Source organism: Crassostrea angulata, chromosome 2 (genome assembly GCF_025612915.1).
Source record: "Crassostrea angulata isolate pt1a10 chromosome 2, ASM2561291v2, whole genome shotgun sequence".
Classification (NCBI taxonomy): Eukaryota; Metazoa; Mollusca; class Bivalvia; order Ostreida; family Ostreidae; genus Magallana; species Magallana angulata.
Window position 1 is genome coordinate 12,196,868 of NC_069112.1, and position 21,453 is coordinate 12,218,320.

The 21,453-nt window shown below is 34.5% G+C and overlaps 1 long non-coding RNA gene and 1 pseudogene across 1 annotated transcript; one reads left to right on the plus strand and one right to left on the minus strand.

Moving 5' to 3' along the window:
- Positions 1–2,782: 2,782 nt before the first annotated feature.
- Positions 2,783–6,311, plus strand: LOC128172098 (uncharacterized). The gene is made up of 3 exons (XR_008242188.1): positions 2,783–3,187; positions 4,197–4,482; positions 5,198–6,311. It is a non-coding gene; the product is annotated as an uncharacterized LOC128172098 (long non-coding RNA).
- A 2,235-nt stretch (positions 6,312–8,546) lies between these two features.
- Positions 8,547–10,288, minus strand: LOC128173899 (uncharacterized; annotated as a pseudogene).
- Between the last annotated feature and the right edge of the window lie 11,165 nt (positions 10,289–21,453).

Genomic DNA, 21,453 nt, shown 5'->3' on the forward strand with positions numbered 1-21,453 from the left:
AAGCGTTTTGGTGACTATTTCTATATCATCTCCCTCGTTAGAAGAGGTCAATTTAACGGTGTATAGCTATTTTGTACCACGACAAAATATTATCAATCCGGAGCAAAATGACGTTTCGAACGGATGTCAGACATGTTTTGACGATGTAGCCTTCCACCTTAACTCGCAGTCATGGCGATGAAAATAACCACCACTTAAACTGCCCTCGAATATCCATCTACGCAATACTTCGGCAATTCTCGCATGGCGCATTAAACGCAATTTGTTCTAACGACATCCCACTTTATGTTAGTAATAATGTACACAGACCATTCTGAGTTAGTAAGAGATTGCAAGACAACTTTGAAAAGATTTTGTCTCTTAAGACTAGTAATAAATGATCAAGATCCTTTATCTGTTAAATTTGATAGGCTTCACTTGAAACAGAATAATTTCCGGGGGGGGGGGCATAAAAACAACGTTATTCACCCTCTGCATATCACAATACTATTTATCACAATTATATTATAAAGAAAAAGTTCAGTTTTTTATTTTTGCAGATATCGTTTAGATTGTTCTCAAAGTTTACTTGTTTCTAAAATAACGAAAAGATAAGGAGAATCGCGGATTTCTTTTGTTCATTTTTCTTCGTTCCCAAATTGAGTCCAAGGCATTCATGATGATTGATGGAGGGATTTTCATAAACGGTCTCCCCATTATAGTGGTCTTAGAGGACATCGCTACTTTTCCACCTTTCATATTAAAATTCCTGATCGTTAATATCTCTACCTATTTTGAGTTACTTGGATTTGTCCGTTATTATCGCCAACATTGGTCCTGGTTGATCTGCGATACTTAAGTTGAGTATTTCTTTCTGTTGCCCGTTGGCACCGGTCAATTTTGCAACATGCCCCTTCTTAACAACATTAACAGTAATACTCTCCATGTATGGGATTGGCCTGGTGTTGCCCCGTACCCTCTAGCTTCGATAGGTTTTTCAGAGCTATTCTGAAAATTAAAGTTTGCCGTGTACTAGAATGTTAGAATTAAATCATAGTCCAAAATAATGGCTTAATGATTTTGCAAAGGTTAATTTCAATCCATTTTGTTAAGAAAGAAATACAAATCATACTGATAAATTTCTCGAAGCAGAAAAGTATACTGTATCTTGATAATGCAGTAAACAAATTTGTTTGATCTTTAAAATATGTGCTATCAAACAATTACACATATAACTTGATACGATCTTGTTGCGAGCAACGAGTGGGTCTTCCGTATCCATCAGATGCAATGAGATGGGATTATTTTCTGAGACTTTTAAATTTGTTTGAAGTCATGTGTACTCGATTTCAATGAGTTTAAAATTCGAATATTCCTTAGCATGGCATAGGGTTGAAATTTCATATGATAGCATTATAATTTATAGCACATGATTTGAAATTGACACCATTGTATACAATCTGATATTTTATATTCGTTATATGATATCATAGCATACTATAGCACATCATATGTACAACACGATTTACCTTTATTGTTAATATCTATACTACTATTTCGGTCTTAATAACGTTAAATCGGTCGAATAATGTCTTTTGTTGTATATATTTTTAACGTCACCAATTTGTATTTATTTTTTCTCAGTTAAGCCTTTTTATTTAATAATCAACGAAAATTCCTCAAAAAATCCCGGAAATCAACTGGATTTTACAATCTTGCGCTTGCGCAATACAGTCCGCTAACGGGATCTTTAGTTTATGTTTCCACAATATCATATTTGTATAAATAAACTCAGAAATGATAATACAATTGATGAAAGGTATTTACAGTCTCAAAAAGGTTTATTATAATGAATTTGACTGTTATTTTCAAGGCAACTTCATTAATTGTTTCCACAATCGTTCCGGAGCGATTCTACATTTTTCTGCTACATTATGGGTATAAGGAAGGCATTCTAACTGTGTTGAGGGCCTTTCCCGAGGCAGTTAGATTTTTCAAACTAAGGAAAGTGCAGTGAAACTAATAGCATTATTGTAGGCTTATAGCTTTGTTATGTAAATGTCAATATATACCGGTAATACGGTGTGTCGATGAATCTATTTCGTAAATGTCCGATATGCAATGTCAACCCGTGCACGTACGGGTCAAAGTCTAGTTTTGATATAAAGGTAGTTTATGGTTATTTATTTAGTTTGGATTATTGAAACTGTTCTATCGGTGTGTATGGTGGCAGTTTGTCCAGGTAATAAACCGTCCAATTCACCACTGAATTTCCAAGTCTTGGTAGAATCATTTGGTTTTTTACAACAGCTTTAGCGAGATCAAAGGTATTGTTCTGATGAATATCTGTTGTAGAACCGGAGGAACAACTGCGTTCGATGTAGACCCGTGTCTCCAATAAGCGAAAACGGCCCGTAGAAATTACTGTACCGGGGACAGGGGACTACCTAGACTTGAAAAAACAGTTTGTTGTTTGTAAAAGCCCGCATCCTCAGGGCGGATGGTACCAGTCACGGTGTAGAAAAGTGGAAAAGTGGGTCCTGTGAATAATTTTTAGGCGGAAGCGCCTATTGCAATTGCTTTCATGACCTTCTACGTCAAAGGTCAAATTCCTGCCCTTTTTCATGGTAGCTCTATCTGATGTTATTTAAACTAAGGGCATATAACTCTCTAACCCTCCCCCCCCCCCCCCAACTGTTCGACCCCCGTTTAAACAACGTTTTTTTTATAATTGAACTGTGGTATGTCTCTAAATTTTTACGTCATCGTTTTTAATTATCCATACTGAAAATGCCTTTAGCAAAGATAGCTAGTGGTAGATCTATGAGTTTACGTTTTTGATAGTACAGGAACGAACGATAACCCTTGCAATAATATGCGACATAAACAAAGGACAAGCACGGAGTCTGATGCCTGTAGATGAAATTGCGAGTGAAAAAATAGTTCTATTTGAAATTGCGTGTTTATGAGTACAAAAGGAAAAATTGATAGGGAAACGGGTAATGAATGCTTTTTTAAAAAAAACAACGGTGTGTATAAATCTATTTTAAAAAAGATTATAAGAATGATACCATGTCTGTAAATTATTTGTAAACATACCAAAGTTTCGCGTAGTAATCTCAGACAATACTGCATATGCAGTGTAAAATTTTTGTCAACAAACCCACGTTGAAAACAACTGGTGACTGTCCATCTTCGACATAGTAAGGTAAGTTAGGAAACTAATGTGTTATTTCTCATTGTATAAACGTTTGCCTCATCATTTTAGATTTTCGTGTTACAATAATGGTGATAACGTTTTCTTGATCGAGGAGCTGGTACTTTCTTAATTCGAAATTCCTCTGACTCTAATCCCCGCTAGCTTGTATATTGGGACATGCGGAGGAAACATGTCACAGTGTAAAAGCGGGGGTTAGAATCAGAGAAATCTCTGATAAGTACGTAAATTTTATGAAAGAATTTATATTGTTTGTGTTAGGCATTCATCGATAATTCTGAAATGTCGGTCTATAGTTATGAATATTGTACAAGGCGAGGCCTATATGATTTCTTTAAAGATTAAAATTTAGCACAATGGAATGGCATATAACGGAAGATAAAATTTCCTTTTCATAAGTTCATATGGTGATTTTATAATACGTGACGAACTGCACTGTACGATACTGGGTTCATTCATTTTTTGCTTACAAAATATTACAATATTCAGCTTGGTTTTAAAATGACTCATGAATAATGCAAATGGATTTTCTCTAAAAATATCTCAAATACAGCTTTTAAGTATCATACAAGATGCAATTGATAGGTTGATATATTAAATATTCCAGATAGAATATTACAAAGATATTTAATTTAACATTTAAAAAGAATTAACATGATTTATCCTTTTACCTACTGTATTTACTTGTATCTCAGAATTACGTCATCATTGCTCTATAATGAAAGTGACTAAAATTTCCTATGGAAATTTCCCTAGCTCATAATTTAATGACTTAATAATTAAATAATAATTTATAATAATAATTTTGATGACTGCATCCTTTTTTTTTTATTTTTAAATTTTCGATTCATGAGAACATTGACTATATACCGGTATATCTTTGATCTACCATGTTCATGATTAATTGCAATTTCAAAAAGACTCGATTACATACATGACAATGATTATAGATAATAACCTAACATATATCTATTTATTCTATATGAATATGTTCTTTTAGATGAATGTCAAGAAACTGATTAACATTAACTGACAAGTGGAGACAATGAGAGCCCAACATCATTCTTCATTTCTGGTGAAGGGGAGAGTTGCTAAATTTGGGCGCACAGCAAAATTCAAGCAAAACAAAGAAAAAGACAGATGCTGTAAACGCGGTGTATAATAACTTCCCACTTCAGCACTTTTAAAGAGGAACAAACATTGCACGTTTGCAACTTCTAAATTGAAGCAGGGCATCTTAAATATGCTAGAATCTTCATCTTAATGGCCTTAACACCATTTTCAAGGTTAGTAAATACAACTAAATTTAATTACAATATTCCCCGTGGTTTTCTTGTTTAAGTATGATCTAGTTATACCCATGCCGGAAGGAGAGGGGTATATTATTTTACCCTTGTGTGTCTGTTTGTCTATAACACAAAGTCAAAGATATCTCTGCAACAATTGCAGATGCTTGAAATTTCAACTCAGTCTTTGTTAAGGCATGCCATACAGTAGGATTCTTTTTTCAAAATATTTGATGTCACCTTCCCTTACATGTAATGTTAACTATGCTTTTTTGTATACACATCGGAGCAGGGGTATCACTAGTGAGCATTGACTCACAGAGATATCTTGTTGTCATATCTTTAATAATATAGTAAATATTCGTGTTCTAAATGCAATTATAAACTGAAGAATTTTGGAGAGAAAAAAAAGAAACTTTCATTTACAGTTCAATCACTATGTTTTCCATTACTTGTATGTAATATATCGAAATAACCTTACAAATATTGATTATTCATATTGTGTAATCTTCTTATATATCTCATCCTTTATTTGCAAAATACATGTATACTTTTTGAAAATAAATTATTTAAGGTAAAACACATATAAATTCAAAATATTTTATAGATTAATTTTATTTTTAAATCCATGTTTTCTTTATTGGAGGTCAAGTATATTGTAATGAAATATTGCTTGATAACATATCCATTATTCATTTTCATCAACACATTTTAGAATATCCTGCTGAAAAAGACAGCTGTCATTGGTATAATGGATGCAAGACAACACTGAATTGAAATTGTTGTTACCACAAATGGCACACTCTAGGATTACACGCTTTCCAAAAACACAATTACGCCATGCAGCTATAAAGGGATTCTTTGGAAGTCTATGTTCTGTAATGGGGGAATTTCTCTTGAAGATTCCATTAGTATTAAAATAAAAACTTAAAAGTTAAAAGTTCAAATGTCTTCAATACTAGAGACCTGTGATTTGACAGTGCAACATGGAGCAATTGTATAGGACACATTATTTGTATATTATTGAATATTACCTGAATATTACCTGTAATCTATAGTTATCCATAAATTACTTGGCTTTTACATTGTACATGTATTATGATTCTTAACATTTGCATATATGTTTGATCTTTGTAAAATATGTATGGTGTACAGTACAGTAAGTAAATACATTCTTTCTAAGTTTTAAACATTTGTCAACAAAATGTATGAACTGCAATCTGAGGATCATTTAGCAGTCTGCAATTCTCCACATATAAATGACTTTGAAATCACTTTTACTTTTAGTTTACTGTTAAACTTGAGAATATATTAAGAAAACTTCAAAATCTCTTTATTGATTAGCTTTTTTACTACACATTGTCCTTATATTTTGTGTATTATTCTATAAAGCTGATTTCTCAATGGCTATTGCTTCTCAGGTGAGCAAAGTGACACACATATTACTTGATTGTGTAAAATACTGTAATCAAGTGATGTACAAATGTAACTTCTGTATTTTGGTGAAACATTATTGTAAAGAATATAATACTGCAGTCTCAGAAGTTCAGTTTACTAAATTCTAATACTATAATACTCTTTCATCACTTTGATGTCAAAATGACTATTTTTAATAAATCGGCATAATAAATGAAAATGTATTCCTGTAATTTCATCTTGCATATAAATATCAATTGTTAAACGAATGTAAATTTTTTGATGTTTAAATTGCTTTTCTTATCTAATCTTTATTCAAGGCATGATCCAGACTAATGTGGTGCAGTAATTGAGTATTTCCACATTTACTACATGTATATACCTTAATTAACATATTAAAATAGTGTTTTCTGTTATCAAACTAATTCTTAAAAAGAAAATAGTTATAACGCTATTACATTGACAACTTGCAATCATGCTTCCGCCTATCAGTACTTTCAGTACTTTGATTTCACAGTCTCTTTAGTCAGGTGGACATATCCTCAAATGGGAAACAGTTCCCGAGTAGCGGCGGCGCCACATATGCTCATAAAGCTTACCTACAGAATTTGTTGAATTACGGAGAGGAGGCTAGGCAATCTCGACTTCAGTGCAGGCTATTTTTAAAGGATGACGCCGGCTTCATGGATATCATGGACCCCAGCGGAGCTAATTCAGGGTTGTACTCGCGGACCGTGTTTTGTAAAGAAAGTTTGTCTTTTAATTTATAAGGACCTATCTTAGAAGATGTGTGTCGACTTGATCGTTAATGATATTTGTCAGTAGCAACCACTCTCCACCAGAAAAGGAAATTTTCTATTCTGGCTGCTGCTCATTTTTTAACCGTATCCTCTTCTCTTCATTGTAAATACCGGTCGTTAAGGTGGTTCTGTCACTCGGGAGCATGGTTATTGTGTATAGTGCTTCAAATATGTCCCACTCCCACATGAATACCCCACCATTCATGTTTGAACACTGCTGTTTCTTACAGTACCCGCAACGTTATTTTTTTACAAGATAAACGATAGGATAGGATTCACGCACGATAGGATAGCAATAACGCACGATAGAACAGTATACACGCACGAAAGGATAGGATTAACGCACGATAGAACAGTATACACGCACGATATGATAGGATTGATACACGATAGGAAAGGATAAACGATGTTCATGATAAACGTACGCGTATGATCGCTTTAAACGATATTTACGAACAAACTGATAATGGCAGAATTTGAGAGAGAACACGAATGAATAAAGATTTACGTGGAATTTCTTTTTAGTAACAATTGCCGAGTTGTTAATCATCGCTGCATGATTTATAGAATGTATAAGAATGACCAGTTAATTTTGTTCCACCTAAAATTATGAGCTTTAATGATCAATAAATTTTCTGCAATGTTAAAATTGTTTTCATTACCGAACACCCTAGCCTATCGCCGCAAATATTTCAGCCCGAGATTAAATCACTCGGAAAAAAGCGGGTTTAATTATATAAATCCAACTCTTGTATAAAGTAAATATAAAATCTATCATAAGTACATTTCTTTCTGTATACGAAAATGATGCATTAAAAAAGAATTATTACAGACAAGTTAAATAAATATTTACGCAGATACACATTATATACTCTCCTGAGTGACTCAGGTGCCCTAATAGTACAGAGTATATTTACCTAAGAATAGTGAGATAAAATGAATACTATACCGCATATATTCCCTCTTTGATCTCTCAATCAACAGTACAGTCAGACACAGGGAACTTGTGAAGAGGTGAACCCACCAAATCATATATATATATATATGGTCATTTATATTAACTACTGGCTTAAATGACCCATGCTTTGCTAAAACCATAACCTTGGCTGACTATTTGACTGTCCCCCGGCAGTTAATTTGGACAGTTTCCCAGCCCTGACATTACCACAAGGATATGTTTTTCCTTGTTTAACAAATCAATCATCAAATAGGAATGTGGGCAATCGGTATATTGTCAGTTCTTTGGTAAGAAATTGATGTTGACCTAGGCCTTTGCTCTCAGGCAACAGTTCGTACCCCAGGACAAATACAATGACTACTGCCCTCATACCCATTTAAGAGATTTATAATGTCTATGAATGACACACAACGACAAACGTGTGATAGCACTGGGTCTCCTGAGTGATTAAGGTGCCCTAATAGTACAGAGTTTATCTACATAAAATGAATACTAAACCGCATATATTCCCTCTTTGACCTCTTAATCAACAGTACAGTAAGACACAGGGAACTTGTGAAGAGGTGAACCCACCAAATCATATATATATGAGGTCATTTATATTAACTACTGGCTTAAATGTCCCATGCTTTGCTAATCCCCTAACCTTGGCTGACTATTTGACTGTCCCCCGGCAGTTAATTTGGACAATTTCCCAGCCCTGACATTACCTCAAGGATATGTTTTTGTTTTACAAATCAATCATCAAATAGGAATGTGGGCAAGTTATATTGTCAGTTCATTGGTAAGAAAACGATGTTGTTCTCGGCCTATGCTCTCGGGCAACAGTTCTACATAAGAATAGTGAGATAAAATGAAATCTATACCGCATATATTCCCTCTTTGATCTCTCAATCAACAATACAGTCAGACACAAGGAACCTGTAAAGAGGTGAACCCACCAAATCATATATTAGACACAGGGAACCTGTTTACTAGACCATCAACTATTACATACTACAGACTGGTATGACATAAAGACTAAAAAATGACACCCAACTCCTATTTCAACCCCTCTTATTTCTTTACTGTCTGCAGTATTTTTTCATTTCATCATTGAAACTAAATTAAACATTATTTTAACGTGATATACTGCCCAAATCTGTCTTGGTATTTGTACCTGATGGCCCAAACACAGCAACTGGGAATCGCCCTCCTAACGCCAACTGCTAGACGACCATGATGCCACAGGATTTTCTGTCTGTAGGCAGCATATCTTTTTCCCGCGGTTGTAATCCTCATCAACGGGAAGGGCGAGGACATCTTCCCTGGGCCATCTGAAACATACGTTCATCTAACACTAAGAGGTGGAAATCCTTAAATTATGCACAGGAGTATTTATCGTCAAATTATATAAAACTAATATATATAAAGTTAATTGTACTTTATATATTCAATTACTTATAGAGAGAGGAAGGGACGGGTTGCAAATAAGAATACTTTTTTTGTGAAAATGTTTCAAAAAATAAATTGGTACCGGCAAGTCTGATTGGCAGTTGTAGGGCGGTCTCCGGCAGCAAAGTCTTTCTGCTTCTGTCGGCATCTTCCTACACTTCTGGCAGGTACACCAGTTGGGCGAATTTCCTCCCGGCTGAGAGTGGTATTCACCATGTGGAGTGCTGACGAGGTCAAGGACCAACTTTGGATGTGGCCTTGCTGTCCTGAAGAGCAGGTCTCTCCTCTCTTTATTGGATATCTTCAATATGAGTCTTGAAAAAAGAACACAGGGATGAAAGATATTTACCTCCAGGTTACTTTGTCTCCTTGCCAGAGCATCAACAGCCTAATCTCCTCCGTGTCGTTCTCTCCCACTCACTGGTGCCCCTCCTCTCCAGCTTCCTCGTCCCACTGCTCCTCTTGATCTCCCCTTGCCTTTTACTCTCCCTCTTCCTCTTCAAACCGGGCTTGATGTAGAGCTTGTGTGTCTGAAAGGACTCGAATAACTACTAATCTGAAAATAATTAAAAATAAATAAACATGTATACATGCATGTATATTTTACAGGATCGGATTTCCAACGTACAAACATATGACAAACTTTTTTTATAAGAAAACTCGTAACATAGGTAATCATAGATTACAAAGCTCACCGAGACGAGGCATCACCTTTATGACGTATCACCTGTATGAGACCACCTTTATCATTTTATATGAAAATTATACTTAATAATCTTGGATATCGCAAGTTGCGCGAGGGGATAACTAAAAGATTAAAATGACTTCATTGTAAGATTTTTTTTTTAAATCAGGAAGAGGATTTATACCGTGCTTGTTATGTAATCAGTGATTCATACAGCATTAAATTAATCGCCTGATTATACAATGCTAAATGAAATATTACAAGAATCTAGTAAACTGTCAGTAAAAATTATGACCATGAATGTTTTCTTGAGCTGGGGCCTCTATTCTGCTTCCTGTATGATCAAAGAGATGTCCATTACTTTACTGACTTGTGGCCTTGCAGTTCCAAAATGGGATCCACATTAGTAAACCCCAATCAGAATGATAGCATGATGGGGCCAAGGGATCGATAGAGCGGATTAGAAACCCATGGATAGCGAAGATGTCAGCCAACTGACTGAGTCTGTAGCATGTTATCGTTTAAGATACCCAATGGTGTCAAACGTGAGTACAAAGCTTGAGTGACTGTCAATGTCTCCGGAAAAAAGTACTGTAGTACTATCTTAACGAACATTATTGTGCATTTAATAAATATTGTTTGTGTGCCATTCACACAGTGGGTGACAACAAAAGACCACAAATTGTTTAGCTCAGTTCAATAGAGCATTAGATATGAAAGGTGATTTGGCGAATAACTGGAACACTTTAAATCAGTTTGAGGAAAATTACAAAGTAGCCACGGGATTACATGAGAAGGATGACTAGTTGCAGTACGCGACATTCCTAACGTGTATGGGGGTCTGATGTACTCCGTGTGTTTGATAGGTTAAAATTTCAAAATGCCGAGGATAAGAAGAAAATTGACGCAGTATTTAACGCAAGGAGGAGTTTTTAACCGGGTTTTCCAACGGAAAAATCCGGTTATTAAAATGGTGAAAATGGCGGGCGGGCGGATGGGCGGGCGGACGGCTGCCAAAAGGGTACCCTTATTGTACGGATAACTCCTCCTACAGTTTTCAAGATAGGAAGTTGTTCTTTTGCAGATCAATTGTACATATATCAGAGGTGTGCATATAGCTAGGATTTTGATGTCCGATAATTTATCGAAAACATACCAGCTTTTGAACTTAGTCATTTTTTGGCAAAATATTGCATATAGGGAACCCTCATTGTACGGATAACTCCTCCTACAGTTTTCAAGATAGGAAGTTGTTCTTTTGCAGATCAATTGTTCATATATCAGAGCTGTGCATATTGCTAGGATTTTGATTTCCAATAATTTATCGAAAAAATACCAGCTTTTGAACTTAGTCATTTTTTGGCAAAATATTGCATATAGGATACCCTCATTGCACGGATAACTCCTCCCACAGTTCTCAAGATAGGAAGTTGTTCTTTTGCAGATCAATTGTACATATATCGGAGGTGTGCATAGTGCTACGATTTTGATTTCCGATAATTTATGAAAAAAATAGCAGCTTTTGAACTTAGTCATTTTTTGGCAAAATGTTGCATATACATGTAGGGTATTCCATTTCACTGGATAAGGGTTTACATGGATTATGGATACAGTTTACATAACAGAAATCCTGGTTTGCTGTCACATTGACAGCTTTTAACTTGTTGTAGGATAGACCAACGGAATTTATGAACACTACAATTCTAATAAGCGAGATCCGGAACAAATTGAAACGATTGATGCGAACATGCATCTATGAGGCACTTGATGTTATAATGTCATTCCTTATGCTTCAACAACTCATGCATGAAAGATTTTCTAAATTCGATGATAGAGCTGAACCATACAGCTCACGTAAATCCTCCTTCTAAAGTAATACTAGTAGCTAAAGAATCAAAATGTTTTGGAGAGCTCGAGTCACTTTTCAACCGTATTTCAGGAAGAACAAAAGGAGTGACCTACAGCAAAATGATCTCTTTAAACAACGAGCAAAATTGCAAACTTTTGATGAGATCGACGAAACACATAATGTCGCAGTATTCGGTGATGTGAAGATAATACCCGTGCATGAATCGTTACGTTATTTCACCAGTTTTATCAACTAATATTAAACTGGAATTGAGTTCTCAATTTTCGTATGTCGTGAAATCATTTTAACACTTTTGTATGCAGAAATGAATACTACCCAGTGGAATCGCCTGTTGACTGTATCATTTATTCTATAACCAATACGAGATGCACCTCCTGCAATAGACCCAAAAGCTTGGATCAAGGGTTTCCAACTCTAGATGTCCGTTTGAGTTAGTTTTCATGGTTTTAATAGAGTCCGAAATTTTATTAAGGGCGAATTTATTGATCAAAAACTACTTTAGGTTTTAGTTCGGTTTTGCAAACTTTTCATTTATTTGCAAAACTGGTTTTGAGCTAGTTTTAAACTAAAACTAGTGTTTGTATTTATTGGCTTTAAACTGAAACAAGTTTCCAGGAAACCTAAAACCACATTCGAGTGCGGTTTCCGGGGTTTCAAATCCTTTCAAGATGGCGGAGAGGTGTTCGAAAGAGAGTAGTTAATACTCAAGTGTGGCATATGTGTCAAAGAATGAACTCAGCATATGGGTATCGTTCTAACGTTAAACATATATGTCTTAAAGGATCTATGATACATGTAATACAAATAGTACTGACCAAAATAATAAAATGGAAGAGAATGATTCCATAAATACAAACACTGAGAATTACCCTTTGCAATTTACAACAGGCAAAGGAAAAACTTTCAAAGTGGTTGATGAAAAAAAAGAAATTCATTGAAATATCTGCTCATAACATTTTTTAGTACACATTGTAATGCATGTTATAAGTTCGCCTGTCTATTTCGTTGCTGGCTATTCAACTAGATTTCACTGGATGAACTATCTGGTTTCAGCGCTGCGGAAACCCTTTGGAAACTTAAGGTTACTTTAAGTTCCCGACAGGTTTTAGCACGGAACCTTCAAGTTTCATTAAGTTTCCGCAGTGCTGAAACTTACGCTGTCCACGAATCCAAATGGTTTCCGCAACGGAAACTTACTGAAACTTGAAGTTTCTGCATAGTTGCAATCTCCAGATACGTTTGGGATACATATTGTTTGCAAAGGGTTTCCACGACGGAAACTTACTGAAACTTGAAGTTTCTACATAGTTTCAACATCCATATACAATTGGGATACATATTGTTTACAAAGGGTGTCCGCGACGGAAACTTACTGAAACTTTTTATATGTTTGCTTTCACAAAAGCTCAGCAAGGTTTCTACTTTATGTAAAAACAAAACAATTTCAAATAGTTCCAAATGTATTTTGTTCAAAAAACTGAAATTGTTTCCACTTATAAATAAAATACAACCAATATACAATAATGGAGAAACATCTATATGGCAATTCCCTTATTAGGGACTTTTATTTAAAAAATAAAAAAACAACTCTCATAAAAATCTTTACATTTGTAATTGTTTTCTTTTTGATTAAGGTGCCTCACTACACCTTGAAATGGTTTCTCAAATCAGCAGAAAATTACTTGATAATGATAGAAAGCATGATGGATAAGAGGTATATATATATATCAAATAGGCGAAAAAATGTGCAATTTTAGATAAAAAATGGTATTTTCAAAAATGTCATTCATTAAGCATAAACAAAAGCCCCAGGTGGATTCGAACTCATGACCTGCGGTTCACAAGCCTGATACTTTAACCACTGAGCTATGAAGATACACATCTGAATCGATTGATACAAACAGTTTAACAAAACATTTAATTCTCCATCTTGTGACGTAGTGTCTTAAAAAGTATAAGTCTGGGTGTAGTGAAGTACCTTAATTGCCTCTCAAATTTCCCTTTAAAAATGCAAAAACAATCTTACTTTTTTAAAAATATGAATGCGATTTACAAAATAACTGATTGCAACACACTTCATTCCTGATGAATATTCTTCTTTACACACGGTTTACCTTCCTACATTTCACTACTTTACCTATTATATTAATATTTTTAAATCAAAGACATGAAGTAAAACAAGTATTACTACATGTACATTTACTTGCTTTTTGTAGAATGAATTTATCAAATACAAACTATCACACAGATCATTCACCTTACAATTCTCATAAATACCAGCATTTTACTTATGATATAAAAGCTAATTCCAATATTAGTTACATAACACAGATTAAAATAAAATCCACATGGAAACAACTTTTCTTGCAAGTAATTGTGTTATATAAAAATTGTAATACATGGGGTATATGTTGTCTTTATATATTTTCATATACGACATAATTGAATATTGTTTGGTGTATCTTATGATTTCTATGACCCATGCATTCATCTCCAAATGTGTTTTTACATATAAGATTGGATTCTTACTTTTTCATATAATGCTGCAAATAAAAACTAAGTTATCAATAAATGTTTAAACAAAGAAAATGGAAAAAAAAGTAGCCAACACTTATTAACTTGGAGGTGGGAGGATATGTTACCTGGAGTCTAATATTTTATGCAATATTTGCAAATAAATGTACCGGTAAAACAAATTATTTAGGAAAATGAAAGTTAATATCTGCAAGGTCTAATCAATCATTTAATAAGTCAAAACCATGTGATTTTCTAAGATTCCAGCTTACAGACAGACATTGTAATATACTGGTATTTGATCACATAAAAAAAGAACTTTTATAGTTTATAGGTTTTTTGAAATGAGAATACTTTACAGCTAAAATGTCTTGTTCTGCAGAGGTTTATAGTCAAGTCGTAGAGATGTGTGCATTTGAATCAATAAGAAGTGCCCTTGGCTGTTGTTGATGTAACCCTAGTCGTAGTTTATGGAAATAGGCCTTTTTGGGGGATTTTCGAGCATTGTCCAAGCCGGTGAAGCACTCACATACGATCACATCATTGTTACAGCAGACTTGGTAGTTCTGGACAGTGGTAGCATTAAAATTCTTCTTCTTGCGATGAACTTGTTCCTTTTACTTGGCTGTACTTTATGTCTGTTCCATTTATCTTAAACAAGAATAATAAAGTTTCATTTAGATTTTTAAACAAAAAACATTCAGCTTAACATGTAATAAAAACATTAAATTCATTCTGAATACAGAAGCTATTATACAGTTGCCAGTTGCTGTTTTAACTGTCATACAATGACTACAGTAGTATCTGGTTTAATCTTTGAAGCTATGTTTTTTTTTTATTCAATTATTGTTTGTTGAACAATGGACGACAATGGACAAACTTATCAACAATAAGTGTGTTTCACCACCACCGCCATCCCACCACCACAGTTGCCAGTTGCTGTTTTAACTGTCATACAATGACTACAGTAGTATCTGGTTTAATCTTTGAAGCTATGTTTTTTTTTATTCAATTATTGTTTGTTGAACAATGGAAAAACTTATCAACAATAAGTGTGTTTCACCACCCCCACCCCCCCCCCCCCCCCCGCAATCGACAATGGACAAACTTATCAACAATAAGTGTGTTTCACCACCACCGCCATCCCACCACCACAGTTGCCAGTTGCTGTTTTAACTGTCATACAATGACTACAGTAGTATCTGGTTTAATCTTTGAAGCTATGTTTTTTTTTATTCAATTATTGTTTGTTGAACAATGGAAAAACTTATCAACAATAAGTGTGTTTCACCACCCCCACCCCCCCCCCCCCCCCGCAATCGACAATGGACAAACTTATCAACAATAAGTGTGTTTCACCACCACCGCCATCCCACCACCACAGTTGCCAGTTGCTGTTTTAACTGTCATACAATGACTACAGTAGTATCCCGTCTAATCTTTGAAGCTATGTTTTATTTATTCAATTATTGTTTGTTGAACAATGGATAAACTTATCAACAATAAGTGTGTTTCACCACCACCGCCATCACACCACCACCCCCCCCCCTCCCCCGCCCCCAATCAACCTCCTTTTCAAGAACTTAGACATGGATTTCCCAAAAATTACTACAGTAAACTAGAAACGATCTCGTTGCGAGCAACGAGAAGGTCTTCCGTCCGATTTTTAGAATATGGAATGACCTTACTCTTGACCTTCATCGACGAAACGTATCCGGAAAAGGAGGCGGGATCTATGAGTAATGGGTGAAAGACTATCTATCCCTTTGGTGTCCCTTATTTGAGGGATCAGCTCCTTTTCATTCATTTTTAGTCAAAAGTTATTTTTTTGTACCACTTATAAGTATTTATAAATTGGTTACCGTTTGTTTCGATATCCGGTCCTAAAACTCCTTTTAGGATCCAAATAAAAACAATATATGGTTGTACATTGTTAAGCTCAATATTTTGAGCACCTTTTGTTCAATATTGCTTATCCAAATGTTTCTTCATATTGAGATATTGAGCATCAAAGTTCTGGACTTCTGGCCTCTTAAAATCCCTAATTACGTTACATATGAGTAAATGATTGCCATGATTAGGATAATGACCTAAGATTAACATAATTGCTTCTAAAACGCATCACAAAATATTTCACGGTAAAAAGTTATCATTAAAAGACCTTAGAGCCCCCTCAGCCCCTAATTTGAAGGGCCAGCCCCTTTTTCATGATTTCAAATGAAAGCTCTTGTCAATTCAAACACATTTTGTTCAAAAAGTGTTTACAAATTTTGTACCGTTCTCGAGATATCTGGAGAGGGTCGTTTTAGGGGCCGACTCTGTAACTCCTTTTAGGGACCGCATAACAAAGAAATTATGGTTTCAGATTGTTAAGCTCAATATTTTGAGCATCTTTTGTTCAATATTGCTTATCCAAATGTTTCTTCATTTTGAGATATTGAGCATCAAAGTTTTGGACTTCTGGCCCCTTAAAATCCCTAATTACGAAACATAGGAGTAAATGATTTCCATGATTAGGTTAACGAACTTAGAATAAACATAATTGCTTCTATAATGCATCACAAAATATTTCACGGTAAAAAGTTATCATTAAAAGACTTTAGAGCCCCCTCAGCCCCTAATTTGAAGGGTCAGCCCCTTTTTCTTGATCTCAAATGAAAGCTCTTGATTTAATTAAGTTTTTTTGTTCTACTTGTTTTAACAAAATGCTTTCGAGAAAAGAGATATTCAAAGAAAACCAAGAAAAATCACGACGCCTTTTTAATCTTAATTTTCAAGCTCGGGCGAACTTCGGCGCTCTTTGACATAAAGATGATTAATGACCATTAGACACTATTTCAGTCTTTGAAATAAATCGGTAAGAAAAAAAAAGAATAATAAGAAAAGAGAAAAAGAAACTAGAGCAAAGCTCGTTGCAAAGCAACGAGTGGGTTTTCCGCTAATGTCGAAAGTAATGCTAGAAGTACCTCTAAGAAGCAGTGTTCTTAATCTAATGACAAAAGTAACTTAGGTACAAAAAAGTTTTTAAAAATCGAATGATTCTTGGTATGACTTAACAAAATCCGAATGGTTTTAAGTACGACTTAACAAATTTGACTTCATTTTAGGTAAAAGTTAACTTTACCTGGAACTAACATCTAATTTCTTAACCCAGAATGCAAAATTAAAATGTCCGTAAAAAATCAATTTTGTTTAAAACATAATTCTGAGCAACATTTCCTCTACACTGCTTTTCAAAGGGTTGACCTTTCGTACTATGTGCTTGTTGCATCATCAATTGTCAGAAACTTATCGATGTATAGTTTACTTAATTTTATTATTCCTCTGTGAATATTTTTATTTAAAATTACTATTGATGGTGAACATTTCAAAGGGCCCCGCTGATGTTATTTTAGAGAATTTTGCTTTGACCTTGACCTATAACTTGAAATTTTTCCAGCTGGCATTTAGCTGTTTCATTGCCCCTAACATATAGGCATTTTTGTTGAATCTGACCAAGATTAAGCATATCCGGGAAATAATCTACTGTCTAAAACTAATTTTATTAAGATCTGCTATGACCTTCACATTGACATGGTTCAAGGTCACTGCACGCCATTAACCAATAAGCTCTGTTTAGGCAAAATATTAGCCAATTAGGGGCTAAAAGGAGAGTATATATATGCTCTTAAAATATGGATTTTTCTGTGATCTGATATGACCTTGACACTTGATCTACAAATATCATTCGAGGTCATTGCATATCCTTTGATCAAAGGCATCATGTGGGTGAAGTATGAGCCTGATTGGAGCAAAGGGAGAGAAGATGTACTCCAGACAAGGATTTTTTAAATATAATTCTGCTATGACCTTCACAGTTTACCTTGAAAATAGGTTCAAGGTCACTACACACCCTTTACTCAAAAGCTCTGCTTATGTGAAGTCTGAGCCCTATAGGGGTTAGTAGAAAGTATATATGCTCTGAAAAAAGGATTTTTGCATGATCCGATATGATATTTCACCCTTTACCTAGAAATTTCATGCAAGGTCACTGCACATCGATTAACGATAGAGACAGTCTGTGAGTATTAGCCAGATTGGACCAAAGGGAGAGAAGATATGCCCAAGACAAGGATGTTATATATGTAATTCTACTATGACCTTAACCTTATACCTAACAACATGGTTCAAGGTCACAGCACATCCTTAACCCAAAGGAACCCTGTGGATGAGGTATGAGCAAGATTGGGCCAAGGGGAGAGAAGCTATGCTCCGGTCAAGCGATCTCGGATGGACAGACGGACAAACTGATCACTAGAAGCCTACACAAACTTGCTTTCTATCTAATTTGAAATAGTATCCATGCTATCTGCCCATGGTGAATAGTCATCAAAACCATTCATCAGCAGAATTTGATTTCCCTCCTTTTTAAACTCGGAACACCTCTGACCTAATTAGATCACCGCATTAAATACAAAGTTTGATAACTCTAATTTGTTTATCATCAAGAAATTCTGCATCGCTGACAAATAAAGTTTTTTTCGGTACAATAATATACCAATTAACTGACTATCTGGACAATAGCAAGTTTATTGTCCCACCCCTCAGCAACTATTTCCCTTGGCTTTGCCTCATGAAATAGTTGCTGTCTTGGGGGACAATAAACTTGCTATTGTCCTCATACCCAGTACATACTAAATAGGCATATAATATCCCATCCACCTCCATTTCATGTTATATAACCTCCAGTTTGTAACCTTCAATTTCACTGTGTAAAGGCAACACAACAGTCAAAGCCGCAAGTTTCACAATTTATTACTGCTTCTCATGTACTTAAAATTAGGGGCCTTAATATTGCTTAGGCCTAAAAAAAAAAAAGTTGTGGGTTTCGGGTAACCCGACCTAACCTACAAAAATGGCCCGATCCTACCATTTTTAGATGCCTGATTTTATCCGACTGTGAATTTCATCTTATTTCCAATAAAAAATATGTTTTTAAATATGAAACAAACAAACATTCTTAGGATTCAGGCCAAAAAAAAAATAGATAAAATAAAAAAAAATCCCCACCTACCTAACCTAATTTTTTCATCAGTGTTACCCTAAACACACTATTTTTTTTTTAGGCCTTACCAATTCCAACAAGAGACATCCCATTAACTATTGATAAACATTAAAATTCATTTCACGAATCTACGCAACACTGGTAAATCTTCACGTACAGTCACTATCAATTTTACAAAAATATTGACGGTTCTTTATCCGAAACTATTCCTTGTACATGTACCTTTAACTGCAATTAGTACACTAACATTTTATGAAAAGACGGTTTGTCTTAGAATAAGAAAGCTAATGCAATTCTGAGAAAAAGAATACTACATATTGCAAATTCCATTGAGGTTTAATAAAAATATGGCCATTTAAGTGAACCCCCCATTTCCAATTTCCATTAATAAACACAGATTTACAGGGTTCTCCATAGTAAAACTTCTTTACCTGACCTTTTAGAGGTCAATTGTTGTTCAACCACCTTTGAAAAGAAACCTTATTCAATACAACATGCATCTACATTATATAATCATGATAAAAGCTTCACATCACTTAGAAATATCCTTACATGTATACCCCCCCCCCCCCCCCATCTTTTGATTTTCATAAAAAGTCATGGTTAAAAATGTTTAACCTAATTTTATGAAACTTATGGCAATTTCCTTGAGTCATTTCTCACACATATTTGAAAACAATCATCAATGATTCTAAAATTTGATCCTAATTATTTGTTTATTTTATGATTTACACCATTTTAATTAACAAATAGACAGCTGTCCTGCTTGTGATTTCTTGTTTTTATGAAAAAAAGTAAGCTAACAATCATATTTAGTGAATATCTATTCTATTTTGATTTCTAGTCTCCTTCTAACCATGCTAAAATAGTAAGATACAACCAACAAGTTAGACATCTGCCTTAAATTAAAATAAACTTCAAACACCCAGGTAGCTGGAGACAGAGTTGATTTCCATGAAAAATGTTCAAATTTGACATGTTTTTCTACTTTTTTTCTGCATATATACCTTAGAAAGGTAGAAATAGGTTGTTTCTTGTTCATTTCAAAAGTAATTATCATAGCAGATGTTATTTCAAAGTCAAATGTACATTTACATATCCTACATGTAATCTTAATGCAGACAATTAAATAGAGGGGAGGGGGGGGGATTTTTCAATTATGTAAACACATCTAAATATCTTTATGAAATAAAAAATAAAGGAAACATAATTGCATACTTTTATTGAAAAACAAATTTTCACAGCAATTATGAATTTCTTTAAACAGCCTTAATTTTGTTTTCATAATTTCTTATCAAACACAAACCACAACATGGCATGATGCTTTCTTCAAGTTCCATTATTGTTCATGCATTATCGGATTTAATTTGAATTACCGGTAAATAGTCTGTAGAACACAAGGAATATGCATGTGGATAGAGGTGACAGGTTAATCTCAGGAGCTGACCCACAAGAATCAACAGGTACCGGTAAAAGCCATGTGGTAACAAGAGGCTGTTTTGAGCTGAAATAAAAAAAAAATAATAATTAGCTCAAAGTACATGTATTTCCTTCTGGTATACCATGTTTTATCAATTCTACCGGTTTTTTTTTTTTGCAAATAAATTTGGCGAGGGTTTTGGTTTCTTTTCTTTTAAATTACATTTTTTAAAAACAATACTATGTGTAATAAGCATAAAACATGTATGAGTAAACTTAATGAAGAATTTTTAATAGATTATTTTTCACAGAATGTGTTACATTACATGTATGTCAATCTTTATAAAAGTAGCGTATATTTCGTGCGCCATAAATTGCAAGTTTTTTGTAAATATCATTTACTTGCATGATAGGTATATATGGTCTAACCAAAATTTTCTTCATAAAGCTACAGCTGTATGTACCACATAATCATATGTTTTGCCACAAGTATACATTTTTAAAAAATACCCAAATTCCAACAGTTGAAAGTAACTCGATGAATTTTTCATTCTCTGATAAGTTCATTGTGTTTTGTGCGTGCATATATTATAAGTCTGCTGCAACAGCAGCCAATCAGCAGTAAGCTGAATCCACTAATAAGAAAGTTTGTGGTTTAGGAGCGGGTAAAATTGTGTATGCATAATGTAGCTGACACTGACTTGAATAGATCTGATATATATGTACAAGATGGGAGAAATAATGACAGAACAGACTGGGATTCGAACCTTGCCCTCTGAATCTCTAGTCAAGTGCTCTACCAACTGAGCTACATGTATCTGGCACCGGTAT